This window comes from Sus scrofa, chromosome 13 (assembly GCF_054392235.1).
Source record: "Sus scrofa isolate SSC_HxYL_T2T_F1_AM1 chromosome 13, Sscrofa_HxYL_maternal_Yorkshire_Landrace_v2.0, whole genome shotgun sequence".
In the NCBI taxonomy this organism is placed as follows: domain Eukaryota; kingdom Metazoa; phylum Chordata; class Mammalia; order Artiodactyla; family Suidae; genus Sus; species Sus scrofa.
In genome coordinates this window covers 148,890,864-148,896,863 of record NC_139395.1, presented here as the reverse complement: position 1 = coordinate 148,896,863, position 6,000 = coordinate 148,890,864, and positions in this window count along the sequence as shown.

Genomic DNA, 6,000 nt, shown 5'->3' with positions numbered 1-6,000 from the left:
CTCCAGCTAGGACTCTGCCGGGAGAAGCAAAAGTTAACAGGTAATAAGATCTCAAAGCTGGAACCCCTGACATGTTGACTCCCTCACAATTGCTCACTGCCATTTCAAGATGAGAAACCAATGCTCCTGAGACATTAAAAGCCAGGAATTTATTGAATGTGAGTAGCAGAGCTGAGGTTCAGAGGAGGGCTTCTGCTTGTAACCTTCAGCTCTTTAGACAGAGAAAGCAAGAGGGACAAGGAGAGGAACACACACAGCAGCTGTGAGCAGAGTTAAAGCATCTGCCTTCTCCTCCCAGGGACAGAACATAGACTAACAGTTAGGGATGAGGAGCCTCTCAAAGGTGCGCCACTATGAACCCTAGGTTGTAATAGAACTGCACTGATGTGGCTGTGTTACAGGCCGGCAGCTGCAGCTCTGATTTGACCCCTAGCCTGGGAACTTCTATATGCTGCAGGTGTGGCCATAAAAAGAAAAAAAAATGCTGTTATGATTAAATTCCTTGTATATATTTTTTCCAAATTTTTACTTTTTATTTATTTTATTAAAATATGGTTCATTTACAATGTTTCTTCAATTTCTGTTGCAGAGTGATGCAGTCACACACAATTGCCTGTGCTGTACAGTAGGAACCCATTGCCCCTCAATTCTAAATGTTAGTTTGTATCCACCAACCCCAAACTTGCTGTCCATCCCGAATTTTTTTTATTGAAGTATAGTTGATTTACACTGCTGTGCCAGTTTCTGCTATACAGCAAGTTGATCCAGTTAAACACACACACACACACATATATATTTTCCCTTTCTTGTACTATATTCTATCATAGTCTGTCCCAAAGACTGGATAGTTCTCTATGTTACACAGTAGGACCTCATTGCTTATCCATTCTAAATGTAATAGTTTGCATCTACTAACTCCAAACTTCCTGTCCATGCCACTCCCTCCCTCCTCCCCCTTGGCAACCACAAGTCTGTTTTCTATTTGAGTCTGTTTCTCTTTTGTAGATAGGTTCATTTGTGCCATATTTTATTTTACTATTTTATTTTATTATTTTATTTTTGTCTTTTTAGGGTTGCACCTGCAGCATATGGAGGTTTCCAGGCTACGGGTAGAATTGGAGCTGTAGCCACCAGCCTACGCCACAGCCACAGCAACATGGGCTCCAAGCCACATCTGCGATCTACACCACAGCTCACGGCAATGCCGGATCCTTGACCCACTGAGCGAGGGCCAGGGATCGAACCCAGAACCTCATGGTTCCTAGTCAGATTTGTTTCCGTTGTGCCTCGACAGGAACTCCTGTGCTATATTTTAGATTCCACATATAAATGATAGCACATGGTATTTATCTTTCTCTTTCTGATTTACTTCACTTAGTATGAGAGTTTCCAGTTGCATCCATGTTGCTGCAAATGGCATTATTTCATTTTTAATGACTGAGTAGTATTCCATTGCATTTTTATACCAAATTTTCGTTTTTTTAGTTTTATAATGATTTTTATTTTTTCCATTATAGCTGGTTTATAGTGTTCTGTCAAATTTCTACTGTACAGAAAGGTGACTCAGTCACACATACACATATACATTCTTTTTCCTCACATTATCCTGCTCTACCATAAGTGACTAGATATAGTTACCAGTGCTATATATAACAGGATCTCCTTGCTTATCCATTCCAAAGGCAATAGTTTGCATCTGTTAACCCCAAATTCCCAGTCCATCTCACTCCCTCCCCCACCACCTCCCCCACTCCCTCCCCCTTAGCAACCAGAAGTCTGTTCTCCATGTCTATTATTTTCTTTTCTGTGGAAAGGTTCATTTGTGCCATATATTAGATTCCAGATATAAGTGATATCATATCATATAAGTGGTATTTGTCTTTCTCTTTCTGACTTACTTCACTTAGTATGAGAGTTCCTAGTTCCATCCATCAAGTTGCTGCAAATGGCTTTATTTTGTTCTTTACATACCAAATTTTCTTAATCATTCATCTGTTGATGGACATTTAGGTTGCTTCCATGTCTTGGCTATGGTGAATAGTGCTGCTATGAACATAGGGTTGGATGTATCTTTTAGAATTGTGGTTTGTCCGGATATATGCCCAGGAGTGGGATTGCTGGGTCATATGGTAGTTTTATATTGTTTTCCGTGGAACCTCCATACTGTTCTCCATAGTGGTTGTATCAGTTTGCATTCCCACCAACAATGTACAGGGGTTCCCTTTTTTCTACACCCTCTCCAGCATTTGTTATTTGCGGACTTGTTAATGATGGCCATTCTGACCGGTGTGAGGTAGTACCTAATGGTAGTTTTAATTCTCATTTCTCTAATAATTAGCAGTGTTGAGCATTTTTTCATGTGCCTACTGGCCATCTGTATATCTTCTTTGGAGAACTGTCTATTTAGGTCTTTTGCCCATTTTTTGATTGTTTTTTTTTTTCTGTTTCTTTCTTTCTAGTCATATGAGCTATTTGTGTATTTTGGGAGATTAAGCTGTTGTTGGTTGCATGGTTTGCAACTATTTTCTCCCATTCCCTAGGTTGTCTTTTCATTGTTTTCTTTTTTTTTTTTTTAATGGTTTCCTTTGCTGTGCAAAAACTTGTAAGTTTGTTTAGGTCCCATTTATTTATTTGTTTTTATTTCCATTGCCTTGGGAGACTGACCTAAGAAAACATCTGTAAGGTTGATGCCAGAGAATGTTTTGCCTATGTTGTTGTCTAGGAGTTTTATGGTGTCTTATGTTTAAGTCTTTAAGCCATTTTGAATTTGTTTTTGTGTGTGCTGTGAGGATGTGTTCTAGTTTCATTGATTTACATGCTGCTGTCCAGTTTTCCAAGTACTGCTTCCTAAAGAAAGTTTTTCTCATTTTATATTCTTGCCTTCTTTGTCAAAGATTAATTGACCCTAGGTGTCTGGGCTTATTTCTGGGTTCTCTGTTCAATTGATCTATATGTCTGTTTTTATACCAGTACCATACTGTCTTGATTACTATAGCTTTGTAATATTGTCTGGAGTCTGGGAGAGTTATGCCTCCTGCTTTGATTTGGTTTTTTCCTTAGGCTTGCTTTGGTAATTCTGGGTCTTTTATGATTCCATATAAAATTTCGAATTATTTGACATAGTTCTATGAAAATATCATAGGTAATTTGATAGGGATCACAGTAAATCTTTAGATTTCTTTGGGTAGTATGCCCATTTTAATAATATTAATTCTTCCAATCCAGGAACATGGCGTATTTTTCCATTTCTTTGAATCCTCTTCAATTTCCTTGATTATTGTTTTACAGTTCTCAGTGTATAAGACTTTCACCTCTTTGGTCAGGTTTATTCCTAGGTATATTTTTGAGGGTATGGTTTTAAAAGGTATTTTTAATATTCCTTTTCTAATATTTCCCTGTTTGTATACAGAAATGCAACCAATTTCTGAATGTTAATTTTGTATCCTGCTACTTTGCTGAATTCATTGATCAATTTGAATAGTTTTTGTGTGGAATCCTTAGGGTTTTCTGTATATACTGTCATGTCATCTGTGTAGAGTAACAATTTTACCTCTTCTTTTCCCACTTGGAAACCTTTTATTTCTTTTGTTTGTCTTATTGCTGTGGGTAGAACTTCCAGTGCTGTGTTGAACAAAAGTGGTGAGAGTGGGCATCCTTGTCTTGTTGCAGATTTTAGTGGGAATGCTTCAACTTTTCTTGTTAAGTCTTATATTAGCTGTGAGTTTGTCATAAATGGCTTTTATTATGTTAAGATATGTTCCCTCCATACCCACTTTGTTAAGAGTTTTTATCATAAACGGATGTTGGATTTTTTTTTTTTTTTTGTCTTTTTGCCTTTTTTCTAGGGACGCTTCTGCGGCATATGGAGGTTCCCAGGCTAGGGGTCAAATTGGAGCTGTAGCCACTGGCCTACACCAGAGCCACAGCAGTGCAGGATCCGAGCCATGTCTGTGACGTACACCACAGCTCACGGCAACGCTGGATCCTTAACCCACTGAGCAAGGCCAGGGATCGAACCCATAACCTCACGGTTCCTAGTCGGAACCACTGCGCCATGATGGGAACTCCGGATGTTGGATTTTTGTCAAATGCCTTCTCTGTATCTATTGAGATGATCATGTGGTTTTTGACTTCTCTTTTGTTAATGTGGTGTATGATGTTGACTGATTTGCATATGTTGAACCATCCTTGTGAACTTGGGATGAATTCCACTAGGTTGTGGTATATGGTCTTTTTGATGTGTTTTTTGATTCGTTAGCTAAACTTTTGTTGAGAATTTTTGCATATATGTTCATCAAAGATATTGGCCTGTATTTTCCTTTTTGGTAGTAACTTTGTCTGATTTTGGTATTAGGATGATAGTGGCTTCATAGGATGTCTGTGGGAGTGTTCCTTCTTCAGTCTTTTGGAAAAGTTTAAGAAAGATGGATACGGGTATCTTTGTATGCTTGGTAGAATTCACCTGTGAAGCCATCTGATATTGGACTTTTGTTTGTAGGGAGTGTTTTTATGACATTTCATTTCATTCATTTCATTCAATTTCGTTTCTAGTGATTGGTCTACAGATGATCTATTTCTTCTTGATTCAGTTTTGATGGGCTGTATGTTTCTAGAAGTTGTCCATTTCTTCTAAGTTGTCACATTTGTTGGCACATAATTGTTCTCTTATGGGCTTTTGTATTTCTGCCGTGTCAGTTGAGATTTCTCCTTTTTCATTTCTTTTTTTGTTTATTTGGTTCTCTCTCTCTTCTTGGTGAGTATGGCCAGAGGTTTTTCAGGTTTTTTTACCCTTTCAAAGAACCAGCTCTTGGTTTTATTGATTTTTTTTTTTTTTTTTTTTTTTTTTTTGGCTATTTCTTGGGCCGCTACTGCGGCACATGGAGGTTCCCAGGCTAGGGGTCCAATCGGAGCTGCAGCCACCGGCCTACGCCAGAGCCACAGCAACGCGGGCTCCGAGCCGCATCTGCAACCTACACCACAGCTCACGGCAACGCCGGATCATCAACCCACTGAGCAAGGGCAGGGACCGAACCCGCAACCTCATGGTTCCTAGTCGGATTCGTTAACCACTGCACCACAACGGGAACTCCTGATTTTTTTTTCTAATGTTTTTTCAATCTCTATTTGATTGATTTCCTTTCTGATATTTATAATTTCCTTCCTTCCACTGACTTTAGGGTTTTTTTGTTCTTCTTTTTCTAATTCTTTTAGGTGGTAGGTTAGATTGTTGATTAGAGGTTTTTCTTATTTTTTGAGGAAGGCCTGTATTTTATGATATCTAGGACCTGTTTTTATGACATCCCATAGATGTTGTATGGTTATGTTTTCATTATCATTTGTCTCCAGATATTTTGTAATTTTCTTTTTTATTTTCTCTTTGACCCATTGGTTTTTTTAGTAGCATGTTGTTTAGTCTTCATGTAATCAGTTTTTTCTCATTTCTTTTCCTGCAGTTGATTTCTCATTTCATGCCATTGTGGTCAGAGAAGCTGCTTGAAAGTATTTCTATACTCTTAAATTTGTTGAGGTTAGTTTTGGGCCCCAGTATGTAGTCAGTCCTAGAGATTGTTCCCTGTGCACTTGAAAAGAACGTGTATTCTGATTTTTTTGTATGTAATGTCTTGAAAATATCAATTAAGTCTAACTGTTTTATTGTGTCATTTAGGATCTCTGTTGCTTTGTTGATTTTCTGTCTGGAATATGGAAGATCTGTCTTCCATTGAAGTGAGTTGGGTGCTAAAGTCTCCTACTATTATTGTATTCCATTATTTATATATATATGATTTTTATATACATTATTTATATATATATGATTTACTGATTTTGATTTTTTTAGGGCTGCACCCACAGCATTCATTTTATTCTCATCAATTTCTCCTTTTATGTCTATTAATATTTCTTGTATGTATTTGGGTGCCCCTATAGTAGGGGCATATATATTGACGAGTTAATAGCGTCTTCTTGAATTGATCCTTTTATCATTAAATAGTGTCCTTCTTT